This window comes from Tiliqua scincoides, chromosome 4, assembly GCF_035046505.1.
Source record: "Tiliqua scincoides isolate rTilSci1 chromosome 4, rTilSci1.hap2, whole genome shotgun sequence".
Classification (NCBI taxonomy): domain Eukaryota; kingdom Metazoa; phylum Chordata; class Lepidosauria; order Squamata; family Scincidae; genus Tiliqua; species Tiliqua scincoides.
Window position 1 is genome coordinate 173,667,965 of NC_089824.1, and position 18,321 is coordinate 173,686,285.

The 18,321-nt window shown below is 42.4% G+C and overlaps 1 protein-coding gene and 1 pseudogene across 2 annotated transcripts in view; both read right to left on the bottom strand.

Annotated features, from left to right (window-relative positions):
* TFEB (transcription factor EB) overlaps positions 1–18,321 on the bottom strand; it is a 73,303-nt gene that overhangs the window by 28,713 nt on the left and 26,269 nt on the right. The gene's annotated exons all lie outside the window — the stretch shown is intronic.
* Positions 8,279–8,398, bottom strand: LOC136650583 (5S ribosomal RNA; annotated as a pseudogene).

Here is an 18,321-nt window from a genome sequence, read left to right on the forward strand (position 1 = left end):
ATTGTCCAGGGAGTAAATGGTAAGAAAAAATGCAGGGACTGTTAGTCAGGCCTAGAATTTAAGTGAAGGAACAGCCTGTCACTATGTTCTTCAGATAGGGCCTGAGAGGCCAGCAGGATATTCTCTCCAGTACACAACATTGCTGTCAGGCTCCATAATCGAGTCAGCCCCAATTTGCAGTAAAGACTTGGAGGTTATGGGGCACAGCCATAGCATCATATGTAGGTAAACATGCACACAACTGCACTGTTTTGTAGGTGATCCCACCACTAACCTCATCCAAAGGCAGAATCTTTGAAGGAATTCTACTGAATTAGTTGAGAGAAAAGAGCATTGTTGTCCTAATCCCCTAACTCAGTGTTTCTCAAACTGTGGGTCAGGACCCACTAGGTGGGTCGCAAGCCAATTTCAGGTGGGTCCCCATTCATTTCAATATTTCATGGTCTGTGACTGCATTTGGGGAAATGTGACAGATCTGTACTTTTAACAAGCTACTATGCATATTCTTTTAACAATGATAGTAAATGGGACTTACTTCTGGGTAAGTGTGGGTAGAATTGCAGCCCAAGATAGTGAAAAATTTTCCTGCTTGATGATGTCACTTCTGGTCATGGCATCACTTCTGGTGGGTCCTGACAGATTCTCTAAAAAGTGGTTCCTGGTGCTAAACGTGTGAGACACCACTATCCAACTATCATAGTTAATTGTGCTACTGTTTTTAGATACAGTAAGAGACCCTAATCTTTCCAATACTGCAGGGAAAACATTTAAAATGGCAAGCACCACTTCATAATGCTTTTTCCATCCCTAGGAGCAAAACTCCAGTTTGCAACAAAATGTATCTATAAATGCCAGAGGATGTGTACTAATCAATAGTATGGACATATCTCTCTCTCTCTTTCTCTCTCTCTTGCTCTCTCTCTCTCTCACACACACACACACACACACACACACACACACACAAGGATTGAATACAGTGCCAACGCAATTTCCTTACAACGGTAAAATATCACAATTCAAAGCTACAAACACAAATGTTTCCAACTGTAGGTAAAATTGTCCACATATTATCTGCACACATAAACTCATGGATGTTTGCACCTGGGCCATATGTGTCACAATTTGTGAAAACAAAGGACCTGCTACATTGCTGATCCAGACAAACTGTATCAGTGTTTGGAAACTTTAATTCACCGCAGATACTCGTCTATAAGTCTACCCCACAGAGAAGTCAAGGGCAGATTTTGAGCCAGCAATCATGGAATTTTCTGTGACCCTCAGATAAGTCGGGCTGCTAAACTTAGGGGGGTATCTGACTATAGCTTTGTCTGATTTTACCAGAGGCCAGATCCTGAAAAATAACCTAAGAACTGTAGTCTCTAATTTATTAAAAACATAGAAAAAGATCATAAGACACATTTTTATTCTTTTGTAAATTCTGGTCTTCACCACCTTTTTGGAAACACTATCAGAGTAAGTGCACTGTAAACTACATACCAGTAAAACAGTGGTTCCCAAAGTACATAAAATTCATGTACATAAAATTCATGTACTCCCAGGGACACTCAACAGGACCTTGAGGGGTACTTGAAAAAGAATAGAATAATGGCAAAAAAAAAGGCAGGCCGTGCTCCAGAATGCCTTGCAAGGACCAGCAAGGCAGGAAGGGAGGTAGCTAGTTGGCTGTGAAAGCCCCACCAATAGCTAGTTTTTGGTAATCAATTCATCTAGGAACCAGTGATTGAAAACCAGCACAGTAAAAAAGCTGAAACATAATATGGAAAGTGATCAATCACCCAGAATTTCTCAGCACACTTCTGGTGCAAAACAGCGCAAAGGCAGAGTCTTCTGTTCCTCAAACAGATAAAAAGAGAAAATATGTGATGAATACATGAAGTCTGGGTTCTCACAGAGAGGAGATGAGGGCTTGTATTATTAGAAACATTTTGCTAATATGAAGGGTACAATTTATGGAAATGGGCTGCCAAGGGATATGCAAGTGAAAAAGGTTGGGAACCACTGCAGGAGATCCATGAATCAAATCCACCTTTGAGGTGTCTGGCGTGTTAAGCCAGAAGCTCTACATATAACATACAACCCATAACACATAACTGGGAGTGTGCAATTCAATTCACAGCAGAGAGATGCAGCTGCACATATTTGCAACCCTTTTAACTCAGAAGTAGACCCCCTGCTTTCCATGGGTGTTATTCCTGAGTCATGGTGCACTGAATTGTAGCCTGGGAAGGAGGGTCCCATTCTTGTGTTTCAAAAAGCAGAACTGCTTTGCAAGCATTTGCCAAGCAGAACCAGGCTGCAGCAGAAGAAAGGAGAATAAAAGGTTAACTTTGGCTGGAATGTCCCTGGAAAGTAACTATAGAAACTAAGGAGGTGCCTGCCTGAGCTGAGCAATAGCTCAGCTGAGAAAGGAAACTGTTCAGAGTTGAAAGGCTCTGCCCTCTGATTGACCCGTAGATAAGGCTAAGTGAGAATTGGAGCTTGATTACTTGATAAAAATTTACTATGCGTATCTACTTACTATAGGTAAGTATCTATGGAAGGAAATTAACACAGAGAGATTTGAAATGCAGTTTTGGTTTGATGAAGAGTACCTAGCTCACTGGTGCATCAATCAATGCATGACATATAGCTGAAGGAGGGCTTAATCCTATCCAATTTTCCAGCACAGGTGCAGCTGCAGTGAAGCCCCAAAGCAAGGGAAAAAATGTTCCTTTACCTTGTGGAGGTCTCCATAACTAATCTTCCACCACAAGATGCAGCGCACACCTCATTGATATGACTACACCAGGGCTGAAAAGTTGGATAGGATTTGGCCCTTATTTTCTTGCCAATTCCAGCAGGCAGGCCAGTGACACTGGACTCTTATAATCTCATCTATTAACCAGTATTCATCAGCCATACTCTACTTTCTGAGCCACCTTCTCAAAAGGGTTCATCAGACAAAACCAATTTAGGGCATGTCTAATTTGCAAAGATCCTTGACTTCCCCTCAACCTCTGCCTTTCAGAAAAGAAGCCTACTATGTTTCACATAGCCCTGAAAAATGCACACACTCAACTTGTTCTGCATCGAAGACTGGAATTGCATGGATACACAGAGAGCAGTCACACAAGGGTCTTATGCACCATCAAGTTCAACAACAGCAAACAGAATGGGACCATCTCCCAGGCCAACCCCCAACCCAAACTGTGAGTAGACAACACATTCATTTCTCATATGTTACCTTAGTGCTCAAAACACCAGGAGAAGCAGAGAGTGAATTTCAAAACCCCCCAAAAACGGGGTGGCCAGCAGTATCTCCTCTTCACCGAACAAACTCTTTCTCTCCAGTTCTCACACAGCACCCTGCATTTCCTCATTTTTCAGGACCTTACTTTTAATTTAGAGCTTAGCAGCACTGAGGAGAGGAAGTTGCAAACCTGCAGGGTTGCTTAGCTCATGCTCTCAATGTGACCAAGACATTCCCAATAAGGCTAAACAAAACAACCCTGATACCATGAGTTGGGAGCCAACACCAAGTCTCCACTTCTCCTCCCACAGGGTCTTTGAACACTCACAAAAGAAAGCCACATTCTCCCCATACTCTTGCTGACCACTTCGGTGGGGTGGCCATGCCACCAGGAATGAGCTTAAAACTTTTTCATCACAAATGCTGTCTGTATGGAGTGGGATGCTTTATGCCAGAACTTGATTCTGACTTTTATGAGGAATGTGATCTTTTGCTACTCATCGGCTCCACCTAATAGTTCAAAATTCCTTCAGCTGTGCAACAGAAACATGGACTGCATAGCCTTCATCACAGATCTGAGGCTCCACCCACATCCTCAGACTTGCTGGGAGCTATGTCCCTCATAACTGCAGCTGAAAAACCTTCAGGGTACACACTGATATCATGTCAAGTTTCCCACTAGGAATTTTAAAAGACTTTTCACTTTAGAATGCAAGCTGAGATTCTCACAATTTCATCAAGATTCATTCCCCTGCTCACTATCCCAGGGGAGCATGAACCACAGCTTCAGTCATGTATACTGTACAACTATACTGGAACTCAAAAAAAACAACACAAACCCAACATCTAGTATTGTTTACTTTAACAGTTAGACCTCTATGTTCCCACAAATCCACTGAGCCTCCATTTAGCTGCAGCTACAGTATACGTATATGTAACACTTTCTAGTACAGGAGCTTAGCACTAGCCAAGGCAAAAAGGTGTACTTCCAACTGCTAGTTGCGTATTTCAGGTGAAAACAGTACACTGTATGTAATCTCACAATGGCATTTGGGAAACTCTTACATAGTCCATACAAGGCAGGGAAATGCACTGAAAGTGGGGTAAAAATCATGAGTAAAATTACATGAGTAAAATAACAAATTATTGTGAGGATGCATCACATTATTTCCCAAGAAACTTTGCTGAACAGACAGATCCCACCACTGATAGTATTTTTTCATAGGCACTGCAGACATCCCCTTCAAATCCAAGGCAGCTTCTTGGTCAGCTCTGTCTCCACTAAAACCTGAGACAAATGCAAGCAGTTGTTCTCTCAAACTGGTTCTGTTCATGCTGAGTTCTTCAAAAAGAATGAAAAATATAATAAGGTAAAAACCAATTATATTATATTGGGGACGTGGTGGCACAGCAGGTTAAACTGCTGAGCCAATGAGCCTGTTGACTGCAAGGTTGGCAGTTTGAATTTGCGTGATAGGGGTCACTCCCATTGCTTGTTCCAGTTCCTGCCAACCTGACAGTTCAAAAGCATGTAAAAATGCAAGTAGATAAATAGGGACCACCTTGGTAACAGCATTTCGTGCACTAAGGTGTCTAGTCATGCCAGCCAAGTGACCACGGAAACTGTCTATGGGAAGAAGTCCAAAGAGAGGCTAAACTGTGTTTCCTTAGTGCTAGAGGAAATGTATTTTCTGTTTCCTACTTGACAGGGCTGGGAATATCTCCAATGTCTGTTTGGCAAATTAATTAGGCTGTCATGATCTACAGCATCTTCCGCTATCGCTATACAGTGAATAACCACATTTCATGTTCAAGAAACAACCTAAGAGACAAACTATATATATTGTAATGAATATTCCCTTCACCCCTGGGCAGTTTCCTACTGAAAGGGGATTTGGCACACTCCTACATTTGAAAATACAGTTTGTGAATGCTTCAGGTGTCCCCAAAATTGTCATATGCACCATTTACTTGAGCAAAATGTTATCCCAAATACAGTTCATATACATTGTTCTTCCCATTGGCTGGGGGGGGGGGGGCGCCCAAAGGGAAACAAATAAAAATGGAGAAAAATCAGAAACAAAAACATAAAAACTATAATTCAGCAGTTCTACAACAACACTGTAAATATTAATATTGTTAGTGCTTACAGGAAGCAATTATCGCCTGCTTACATACTGTATTTCTCAAAATAAGATATGTGAGAGGCACAGTGTCTAGAAGATTGAAAACAAAAAAAAGTCTCATTACAACTGCATCACTGGGCTTAGTCTTTCTTTGACACACTGCTTTATTCCATTTTAATCTAATAATTCAGCAAGGCAGGTGTTCCACTGGGACACAAAGTTATTGTAGCCCTTTGAGACTGCTTTAAAGAAAAAAAAAAAGAAGTTTCCACAGAATGCTGTTCAGTGCAAGACTCATATGATTGGGAATCACAGGTGTTCTCAACCATGAGGCAATTTCCACATCAATATTAGAGACCACCAGGTACCTGCACAGGCATTAACCCATTTCAGCTCAGCCCACAGGTGCACATTTGATCCCTGTTGTGTATATGCAATGTTGGACAGAAACGGCTTAAAAAAGAAGATACATTTACAAAGAACATTCATGCAGCAGCCAGATGGTGGCTGCTTGCTAACCCAACTCATATACCTAGTAAGTCACTTGCAAGTAACAACTGACAAGACAATTCAACAATTTCACCAGAGCAAGGCTTACTATTTTGGCAGTTTATATTGGTGTGGTGAAGTCTTAATGGGAAGGAGCAGGTCTACATTGCAAATAAACTGATCACCACAGGAATTTTGCCCACAGGTATACACATTTGGTCCCTGTTGCGTATATGCAACATTGGGCAGAAATGGTTTAAAGTGGCCATCACATGGCTGCTTGTTTGCGTGAATGGGACCAGACATCTCACTACAGTGGAGACTTTTGACTATTTTAGAAAAAAAAAATCCAATGAAGTATGCAAAACTTCACTGCAATATTTGGACTATTTCCAGGAGGCAGGAGGTCTGGTCTAGAGGGTAGAGCCTCCATTTGCCTGAAGATTAACATCCACAAGGTCGCCAGTTCGAGGCCACCAGCACCGTGCGACCTTGAAGCAGCTGGCAAGCTGCAGCTGAGCTGTTCCATCTGCTCGGAGCGTGGGAGGATGGAGGCCAGAATGTTAAACCAGATCGGAGTGTAACACCTTGAATGTGGTGGTTCTTGAAAGAGAGAACCTTCTTTCAATTTGTAAAAATCCCTGCGTGGATTTAATAAGCCTGCCTGTGTAAACCGCCTTGAATAAAGTCTTGAATAAAGACCAAGAAAGGCGGTATATAAATACTGTATATTATTATTATTATTATTTAAAAGTCATAACAGGCTGTACACTATTTACTATTAAATAGTTAAATTATACAATTTTATTACTACTGGTGGGAGAGATAGAGCAGACAAAAGGAAATATTTATTTACACAACATGCAATTGATCTGCGGAACTCCTTGCCAACTATGAATGCCATATGCAAGGGAATGGCAATAGTACACAGGTGTCTTATGCACTCTCTGAGGCATCTGGTGGGCCACCGTGAGATATAGCAAGTTGGACTAGGTGGGCCCTTGGCTTGATCTGTCAGGGCTCTTTTCATTTTAAGCATACAATTTGTGCTTGCTTCAATTTTTTTTACTGTGTATGTTTTATTGTCCGATCACAATGATTCTGACACAAAGAAAGAGAAATTTCTTATAGAAACATACTCCCAGGCACTTAAATTTGCAAGATCATCAGTCTCTAGTACAGTCCTCATAAAATATAATCCCTAGAAGTCTTGCATTCAGACTCTTTAGATGAGACACAACGGGAGTGTGAGGGATGTTCTAGGGAAGCACGTGACAATAGACTCCTGGTACTACTACTTTTGAGTGCCAGGAGCCCCCTGTGTACCAGTAGAAATGCTGGGAAAGTCCCGCTAAAAGACAAGCCACGATAAGGAACCAACAAGGCTCTTGTGTAAGAAGCCTTGCCCAGCTGGTGTCAATGCTAGGGGAAATGCAGTACACTCATTCTCTTGTAGGCTGTTAGCCTCACTCTCTCACCCACCCCCACCCGGGATTCAGAGTGTATGTATTCCAAGGCAGACCTAACACTGTGACATGTTCCTATGGCCAGCTGAGGGGAACTATCTTTAGCTCTCCACTTATCAGAGGCTTTAAATAACCATGAAAAACACAGAAGGCTTCTGTTACTAAACAGAGAACTCAGTTCTATGAAAGAAGCCTTCCCTCAAAGCACCAACTCCAAGTGGGTTCAAGACAGCCCCCATTCGTGCCAACACTACCAGACTATGTACAGACAACCTGCAAGGAGCTGATTTTTTACCTGTTCCTTTTAAAGACCCGTTTTTTGTTTGTTTTTGTTCTCAGCATGCAAGAGAGGATGGAAAAGGGATCTGTCAAATTACAGATAAAGTGAATGGTTTTCCAGAACTCTGATCCTATTTGCTCAGCTGGAGTTTACAAACTGCTGCAACACAAACTCATCTCAAAAATGAGAAGGCCTCAGGTTAAAACTAGTGTAGCGCTAGTGAAGGAAAGGCAACCATCTTCTTTCCACCTCCAAGTGTCTTGCGACCTGATATTTGCACAGTCCTCCTTAAGAGACCAAACACAAAGTGATATTCCATGAGCCCTTGCTGAGAGGCAAGGCGCCAGGTGGATTGCTGGTGACACTCAGGCTATTCTCAGACCTTGGCAGGTCTTGCTAATGCCTTGCATCACAAGAAAAGAATTCCTATATTCAGGGTTTAGTCGCACAGCCGACAGGAGTTCTCCATATGCCTAGCCAGTCTAAGAGACAGGGAATTGGATAGAAATGGTGACCAGCAAGGAGCAGTCTTGTCCTTCTGCTCCAATCTATGCCCAACGCAATTGCATACTTATGCAAAGTGAACTGGAGGAGGAGGAGGAGGAGTTCTCTATCTGGCCAGGAAAGAAGTGGTTGGCAACCTTCAGTCTCGAAAGACTATGGTATAAGCCTACAGCACCCGGTATTCCCAGGCGGTCTCACATCCAAGTACTAACCAGGCCTGACCCTGCTTAGCTTCCGAGATCAGACGAGATCGGGCATGTGCAGGGTAACAGTTGCTGCTATCACACAAAAGTGTGTCAAGCTGTGCAAACCACAGATAAAGAATGGGGGACTTTATGGGCTGATACATTCTGCTTTTTTGACAACAGTCTCTTGGTAACATGACTGTAAGACTACATTATCCCATCAATGTGATTACTCCCTATGGCTACTTATACAATGTGTTGTATGTACATTAAAGTACAGTGTACACAGATGGTTGATTTGAACACATGTACTCTACAGTCGTTCACACATTATGTTCAGCACACATACGGCAGTACACAATTTGCACCCTACATTTGAGGGGTCCAGTGTTCACTTTTAAAATGGGTTCACAAAAAATGTGTATACAAGCATCTGTATCCATAACTCAAACAACATAATGTGTGACTAGCGCTATTGTATCAATGCACCCTCCACCCAACATAGTAATATTAGCTGTCACTAAATAGGGATTACATTCATAAGAACTACTATGTAAAACAACTAGGATGCAATACTGTCCAAGACAAATTTACCTTGTGAGAAACAAACACAGGAATTGGGTGTTGGACAAGATACATAGAGAGGAAAGAAGTCTGAAATTGCAGTAGCCAACTCTGCAGAGAATGGGTCACTGGAAGAAAGAAATGTGCAAAGACTCTGCCAGAACAAGGATAGCCCCATTCAAAGGCTGCTTCACATCACTTCTATAATGTGCAAAAATACACATATGAACATACTGCAGTACGTATGAACATATGAACGTACAGTATGTGAAAAGGGGGGGAGAGATATACAAGTTGAGATGACTCTGCTGGAATCAAGGTAACCTCTGGAACATTCTCAATATGTTACAGCCTCAGAAAATGTTACTGTACAGTAGAACTGTACAGTATGCTTCTTTTGAATGTTTGAATTGGCTCTGCATTATTGCTGTGCAGCAGTGAAAAAGAAAAGCTGCTTAGTTTTGGGTCCAGACAGAGACAACACCAGGTTACTAGAGGCTCTGAGGCAAAGCCATACACTGTGACCTCTTGGCATCCCCTCACCCTCCTCCTGATGGTGGAATGAACGCTACCGCTTCCTCCAGCACTGAGGACTCTGAAATCATTCCAATTATATGGGCCATATTGGGGCTACGGGCCCTTGGCCAATGCCCTACCAGCCTGTCCTGATGCCACCTCCTGTGATCACATTAACAGCATCCTTCAGAGTAGGAAAGCTTCCCAAATTCAGTTTACCAAGGAATCTCTGTAGGTGTATGGAGGACATTGGGGTCTGTTAGGAAACTCAGTTCATGTGGGGTGCAAGATAGGCTGCTGGGCTTTACTTATTGGCCTGCAAAAATTGAGTGTGCACCTGTTGCACCCACCTTTAAGGTCATCACAAGGTTCCTGCAAAGAGAAAATGTGTCTGTTCTTTCACAACCCTCAAGGAAGGGTTTTGCTAAGAAGTTCTCCTTTTGATTTCCCTTTCAGGGACTTTCTTTTGGGATATCTCCAAAAAAGCTGGGTGCCCCCTTTTCATGCCTGTTTGGATTCTTCCCCAGGTCCTGAGGGCTTGTCTCCACCCTACCAGGAGAAGGAACCCTTGGGCTCTTCTAAGGCTCCTCCCTGTAGGTGTCAGTACAAGAGCTTCTGGCCAAAAAGTTAAGGGATTTTTTCCTTCTCAAGGCTTTTCTCCAAAGGGACTGGCCTTTCCCTGTCTTTGTTGTTCCCTCCTTTTGTCCCTCCTGTGCCTACTCTAGCTCCTCCTCTTCTAAATTGTTGGCAGCTGCTTGGTTGGCTGCATCCTCCCAACAGATAGTGCCAGGTCATGACACCATTGCGCCACCACCCATTGGGTCACAGCCTGCCCCTAAGGACTTCCCGTAACCTTGCTGAGGCTCATAAGGGATGCCAGAGCCCACAGTGCCCCACGTAACATTCTCCTGTGGCTCTGCATACATGAGAAGACCAGAAGAGGTGGCAAGCTGCCTTTCAGAGACACTCGTCTGCCATTCATTATCTTCTTGTCAAGGAAAGCCAAGGTTTCCTGATACACAATCTGAAAACACCTGAAGCAAAAATAACAGAGGAAGTCTGCATCTCATTTTCAAACATTTTTGGCCACTAGTTTTATAAGCCCAGTGGAAAGCTGTGAAATTCTGCCTTTGCTATACTAACCATTCAGACGGACAAAAAATAAATCACTCACAGCAACAGAAATGGCGTCCTGGGCCCTTGTTTGTTCTCTGCGACAAGGGCACATGGCCTCAAAAGGAGAAGCAGCCCATTAATAGTCAGAGAAGCAGCTTCATCGCCTCTGCAGATTGGAGAAACGTTGCAAATAAGGGCAGGAGTTGTATGATCAGGCCAATGAGCAACTGAATCACCAGGACTGTTTTAGTCCAGGCATTTCAGCGATGTAGGCTGTTGTGTTGTTAACAAGCGCTTGGGTCAGAGGCCAAATGCTTTCCCTTCCATGCTTGAAATACCACAGTCAGAAGCAGCCCAGATATTTAGTACAGTGAAAACATTACCGTTCTGGGTAGGTGGCAGATCCTGAAGGCCCCAAAATACAGCAAGAGGAACTATTTGCCTAGGAGAGGCCAACATTATTTTCCACTGAAGCTAACTTCTGCATCTGCATGATGCTAACTATTGCATGCCATGAAGTCCTTAAAATTCCTGATTAATACGGAGCTGAGATAGAGCTTTGCAAGACTGACAGTCCAATCCTAACATGCCCTGGAGCAGGCAGGCCTACTGGCCAGTGCTGATCCAGAGCAGGGCTAGGTCAGGTTGCAGCACAGTGTATTCCCCTTACCCCATGTGACACAGCAGCTGCCCCTATGGGAGCTGGCGCAGATTCAAGCAGCCCGGTATAAGGCCAGGTCACCCAGGAGGGGCATAAGTACTAGATCCTGGCTCTACCTGGCTCCACCCCCCTCCCAGGCCCACCCAGGATACCCCCAGAACACTCTCTTCCCCCCCCCCGCCTTCTCCAGACCCTGCATCAACCTGACTCGGCCAGCATGAACTCACCACTCTGCCGGTGCAGTGGTGCCAGATTCAGCCTCCCGACTCCTGAGCTGGCGCAAAAGTGCCTTACCTCCGGGCCAACGCAATGGACTTCCTCCAGTCCAAGAGTGCATTTGGATTGTGCTCTGCATGTTTGGTCCTGCCCTCCCCCCCCCCAAATCACCCACACATCCATGACATTTCAGGAGCTTTTGACTAAGCTACTTCCACAGTGGCGGTTTAGTTTGGAATAGCTATCTTTTTTCAGTCCCTTTTTATGGACAATCCAGAAGACACTGTTGCCAAACTGCTATATTTATACTCTCTTTTGCATTATCCTCCTACCATTTAGATCAGATTTGCAGCAATTATTTAAATATAATTGCAGTGCCTGCATGTCCAGTGTGGACTGGCAAAGCATTAGCTAGGTCTTTCGGGGCTACTGTGACCTTAATTAGTAGCTTGTTAATTGCTACTAATTGCAATATTTACTTGCTAGATTTTAATTGCCGATTTCTCTTATATATTTTCTTTTGCAAAGCAAAAAAAAAGTACAGAAAAATTATAATATTGAAAACTAAAATCCAATTCTAGATGTGTAACTAGACTGTGTTTACTCAGTACTTTACTACAGAACTGTATTTACTGTTTCACGCTTGTCAGGGCTAAGCCCATGTGAGTCCTAGTCCAGACAAATGGAGGAGTCATAGCTCAGTTGCAGAGCATATGCTTAAGTCCTAAGCTCAGTCCTTGGCATCTCTAGTTTAAAGGATCTCAAATCTCTGACAAAAGGACTGAGAAAGTCGTTTTTCTGCCCAAGACCTTGGAGAGCTCATGCCAATCAAGGCAGACAGTACTAGCCAGATGGTCTGACTCAGCAGACTCTACCAGGCCCAATGATCTGACTCAGCAGAATACACCTGAGTTTATTTACAGGCATGCTTGAGTGGTTACAAACCAATATATAGTTTATATTAATTTTCACTTGTCTATTACAGTTTAATTAAACTTAGAAAAAGTTATCTATACATCAAAACAGGCAGTCTTACTAAAATTAGAAATAGGCTCCACAATCTGAATTAGATTCCCTGTTTAATTTGGTAACAGTTATATCAGCAGTTATATAACAGTTATATCATTTATCCAGCAATGGCACAAACTAGAACACCACCTGATGCTATCACAAGTCCATCTCCTCAGCACAATGACAAACAACGTCCTCCCCCACACACACACACCAGCTTCTTACCATATATCTTGCATGGTTTCTTCAAATGCAGGAGTGCGGGACTTCTGGTTTGATTTAAAGGGACCGTGCAAATGAAGGAGCTCATTTGTTCATGTGGTGCCTGTAAATTAAACTGGAACTTCCAGTTTGAAGAAACCATGCCTGGAGCAAGGTAAGAAGGCAGGTGATCTACTTTCTGCTCCTTTTTAGCGGGCGGAAAGACGATCAATGCAGATGGGTAAGAGGCACTTTTTCAAGTGAGTGCTCCTTTTTTTTAGCAGGGGGAGAGTAACTGGCCCACCTCACCCCAGCACTGTCTGTTCTAGTGGCTGTCTGCTGGTATTCATTTGCATCTTTTTAGATTGTGAGCCCTTTTGGGACAGGGAGCCATTTAGTTATTTGATTTTTCTCTGTAAACCATTTTGTGAACTTTTAGTTGAAAAGCTGTATATAAATACTGTTAATAACAACAACAACAACAGCAACAACATCTATGACAGGCTGGAGAGAGATGGCAGCGGCAGGCTTGGGGTGAAGCATACCTAGATTCTGCAGCCCTCTTGCCCCCTCCCCCCACAATCCGCTGCCAATACAATCTGCATAACCATTAGAAGGGTCACCTCTGGTTTTATCTTAAATTTCAGGTCCACTAGAATGGAAACAAAGCAGAAGGAATCCAGTTAGGCACAATGGTGTGTAGGTCCAAGTGATACTGTGCTTGGATAGAAACCAGAAACTAAGAACTTAATACAACTACCAAGTACTTATTATTCAGGATATGTTGGTTGGCAACCTTCAGTCTCGAAAGACTATGGTATAAGCCAGGGGTGTCCAAAGTTTTTGGCAGGAGGGCCACATCAGCTCTCTGACACTGTGTCGGGGGCCGGGGCAAAAAAAGAATTACTTTACATTTAAAATTTGAATAAATTTACATAAGTTTACATACATGAATATATTAAAGATGAACTTATATGAATAAATGAAGGTCTTGCAATAGCTCAAGGCCTATAAAAGGCCTTGCACAAAGCAAGGCTGGCCTTTCCTTTGCTACCGCTGCTGCATCACAGATGCGAAACAGCAAGCAGTGGAGGGAGCTCTCATCCCACAGCTCACACGAGAGGTCAAACAGTCGCCCTCACGCTGAGAGAAGTTGCGCTGGGCCAGTGTGGGCTTCAACAAATCTCAGGAGGGCCAGAGGCTCATTGGAGACTGGGGGCTCCCTGAGGGCCGCATTGAGAGGCCTTGAGGGCTGCAAGTGGCCCCCGGGCCGGGGTTTGGGCACCCCTGGTATAAGCCTACAGCACCAGGATAATTATAGGACTATTTAAAACTACCAAAAAAATAGTAGTTATTGATTTGTTAACCCACTTACTATATCAGGGGTGTCAAACTCATTTCATACAAAGGGCTGAAGCTAGCATTCATGCTGCCTGCTAAGGGCCAAAAGTGATGTCATTAAGCAGAAAGTGACATCACTAAGCAGATGATGGCCAGAAACAGGTACTTTGTGCTCATATAGAAACTCATGTGCATATCTTGTTCAAATTTTCAAGATATGAGAAAGCCCAATTTATCCAGCCCCCGTTATAATTTATCCAGCCAGAACAATTCAATTATAACAGGGGTTGGACAAATTGCTTCCAGGGGCAGGATTCAGCCCATGGGCCTTATGTTTGACACTCCATATTATATCATATGCATTTTTTTTCAAAAGTCAAAATGTTAAGTTCTTGCCAGAACTACAACCCAAACCACAAGTTTTTAATACTATTGAATGTTTTTCAAAAACAAAAGTAGAATATTAACAAGTTCTTGATTATACCTTTGCTAAGGTAACACACTGGCTAATCTCAATATATTTTAATAGGAAAATCCTATATATAGAAAGAGAGAGAGTGTGTGTGTTTTATAGACACACTATGCAAAAGTTTCAAATGAAAATAGTGAAACTATGCAAAAGTTTCAAATAACCACAATCAATTTCAGGCACAATAAAATCTTTGCTTTCAACACTATTAATACTTTGAAGTCCCCCATTTATCAAATGCCTTTGAGTACAGGGGATCCTTGCTATCTGCATCTCTGTTGATTGATTCTCTGCAATTACAAGTCCATTCAGATGAGAACCCAGAGTTTCCACAGATTTTCAAGATTACAACGCTCTCCAGTCTTGCTACCCATGTAGAATCATCTCTCACTGCACAGATTTGCTGTGTGTCTGAATCCTGCAGTGCCCCCCTCCAGTTCTGTCATCCTCTCCTCCTCCACATAAACCTCACCAACATCCAGTCAATCAAGCCCATGTTTAACATATCCTACAATGTGCATAGTTTACCAAAACATCTTTTTAGAAGAAAAAGAATTTGTATGGTACTTTTATATGTTCCCAAGAGTATAAATGCTTTAAAATTTCAAAATAAGCTTTTGAGGGTTGTTTCAAAACTTCTAGTTCAGTGTGTCCCAAATCAGAACCCACCAGTGGGTTGCAAGTTGATTTCTGATGGATCACAAAAAGTTTTTGAAACTTTTTTTTTAAACTTTGCAAGCACCTTTGCTCAGTTTGCAGAAGAAAATAATTAACTGGTATGAAGCAGTCTTCATACATCCACATTAAAATGTCATATTTTCCTATTTTCTCTAGTAATTGGGATATCATAAATCACATGTGAACCCAGTTTCAGACTTTTGTCTGTCCTGGAATTTCCTAACTGCACATCTTGCCATCCAGTTCAGCCTTCTGATTAATGACTGTGAAGGTTTGGGGAAACTGACCTTAAGCTACATTTCTAGAAAAATCTAGCAGATGTCTACACACACATACTGCATGTAAGGTCTCTAGCAGTCTCAGGAACAAAAGACCCAATTATTATTTATTAATACTTTTAAAAGATATACTATCATGACCCACCAGACAAAAAGAGATCTAGAAAGAAATAATATTTTATTCAATTATTATTTATTAATTATAATAATAAATAAAATATTTCTTTCTAGATCTCTTTTTGTCTGGTGGGTCACTATAGAATATCTTTTAAAAGTGGGTTCCCAAAAACGTTTGGGAAGCACTGTTCTAGTCCCTTATCAGAGCCCAATCCATTATATCTTATGGGGAAAAATCCCCACTAATGGCAGAACAAGTCAGTTTTTTGGTCCCCATTGCCCTCAGCTAATGAGGACCCCCTGTACACCTATGGTTTATATAAATTCTTACAGAAATTATAAGGCACATATATATAAATTCTAATCCAAGAAATGTGGTTCAGTTAGCAGAAAGTGAAAACGTATTCATAGAAATTATATGAAAAGCACTTAGGCAACTGTTAAAATATATTCCACCTTCTGGAGATAGGATAATCTAAGCCAGCATTTCTCAAACTGTGGACTGGAACCCACTAGGTGGGTCACGAGCCAATTGCAGGTGGGTCACAAAGCACCTAGCTCAGCTGCCATTGAAAAAACAGAGCTAAAAATACAGGGTACAGAGGTGATGGCATGGGGTGTTCCCAGGTATAGTGCTTTGCTAGGAAGATGGGACGCTGGAAATAGGGAGGGTTGTGTGGTTAGAGAAGGATCCAAGTGTGTGTTCTGCTTTGACTTCCATGCTGGAATATTTGAATTCCTAGCTATACAAAAAAAACAGCACCAGCGTGCTGTATAATGGGACCTTTGGCTGACTGCGGCTTAGGTATGATGATGATATCCAGTCATGGCATCACTTCCAGGTTAATGACATTACTTCCAGGTACCAACAGACTATCATTCTAAAAAGTGGGTCCTGGTTCAAGCAGCTTCCTCATGAGGAAGCTGCTTGAACCATTCACTAAAGAGGCTATGCCGTGTCTCCAAAACTAGATGTGATAGGGCAAAACGGATGCCGTCTTTTGAATCAGCACCCCAAATATACTCAGGAATTGATGTAACGTTTAAGAAAGCAAAATGTGTGTTGGCCTGTACACAGCAATCCCGGAAAGCCATATTACTAGGTTCCTCTCTGGCAGAGACTGGCGCAAGTGTCAAAAACCTCCACTCGTACCACTGCAGCTAAAGCACTACATAAAATTGGTATTCCAATTTGATTCCAAGCACACTTTTTAACTTGCCAATTCCCCTGAAATAACAGCTTGAGTAAAGGTGTCAGACTTTCAAACAAGATGAACATGTATCCCAAGACCAATCTTCTACAGCAATTGCAGAACACTGGCAAAGAACAAAACTAGGATGCAGTGGCCTCTAACGAAAAGATTAAGTCAACCTTATGTTGATTTCTGAGCTTCTATCAGCATATGATCCATATGATTACTAACTACATGGTCAACCAGACCTAGGAAGTTTGCACTTAAGTCCTCCTGATTGCAGTGCCAGCGGACATCAGAGCTTGTTATTTCAGATGCTGTTCTAGATGACAAGATGACCAAGGCGGCGGTGTTTTTTAAAAAATTTTAAATAAGCCTTAATAACAGATTTACAAGGGGCTACAGAAGCATGGTAAAACTAGACTTTGTGGCTAACAACAATCCAATTTCCATGCAATCTGAGCTGCTACAACTTCCCCTCCCTGGCCTCTGCTTTCAGAACAGACATGGGGGGGGGAGGAATAAACTAAAGGCAAGTTAAATGATCAACCAGGCTTCAAAGCCACTTGGTATCACCTGCTGTAGGAGGTTGCACCATGCAACAGAGTGGTCAAATAGTTAATTTTAGTCCATCCCCAATTTTGGCTTCCTTGACTTTCACTGGGAAATCATTAACAGGCCTGTTTATTCCCATCACCAGGGAACTTGGATTCTGGGTACCAACACAATGGAGACAAGGCACAAGTTACAGAAGGCACTATATGGCTTGCTGCACTTCTGCTCAGCCTAAAAATCTGTTTCTGGAGATGACAGATGACAGAAATATAAACCCTATTCCTCACTGTAGAAGGGCAGTGAAGTTTTCATAGATTCCTAGCACTGTCAGTACTGAATCTGACTTGCCCACAACTAAATATCACAACTTTGTATCATCTTAAGAGGAACAATGGAAAAACAATTTGGCTGGAAGCACTTAGTGAGTTGTAAATCAAAATAAGTACAGGTGTGCACCACTTAATGACAGGGATACGTTCTCTTGTGCCCGTTGTTATGTGATTAAGTCATTAAGTAAACATTCAGTCCAATCTATTGCCCTTTTTGTGTAGACATTCCCTGCCAGACACTAGCTGGCTGCACAGGTTACTGGAGATAGCTTGCCTCTTCTTTGCATCTCTGTTGTGCAAACAGACACTCTGCTGCAGGCTATGGGAGTCACAAATGCCTCATTAAGAGCATCTTTATTGTGCTTTGACCACCATCATATATGCGGTCTGTTGTCAAGCAGCACATGCCTATATTTTCATTACCAGATGGACGTTCCTCCTTTTAGACTACATATTTTGACCTCAGGGCTGCTTCAAATACAATTCCTATACAAAAAGCATTTTCGGATAAGAAAAAGTAGGCAGCTCAATTAGGTGTATAATTGCACATGTGTGAACTGCATTGTATGTCAGTGCTCCTGGGTGCTCCAGATGAACACAGCTTCCCAGCATGTGCACATGCCACAAAAGGCACAAAACTCCTACATGACAAAAGGTCTTATGCTATTTTCTACCAAAAAAAAAAAGCAATGATTTGTCAGCAACAGAGATGTAGAGTAATGCAGAAGTACCGTATTTTTCGATCCATAAGACACACTTTTTCCACCCCAAAAAGT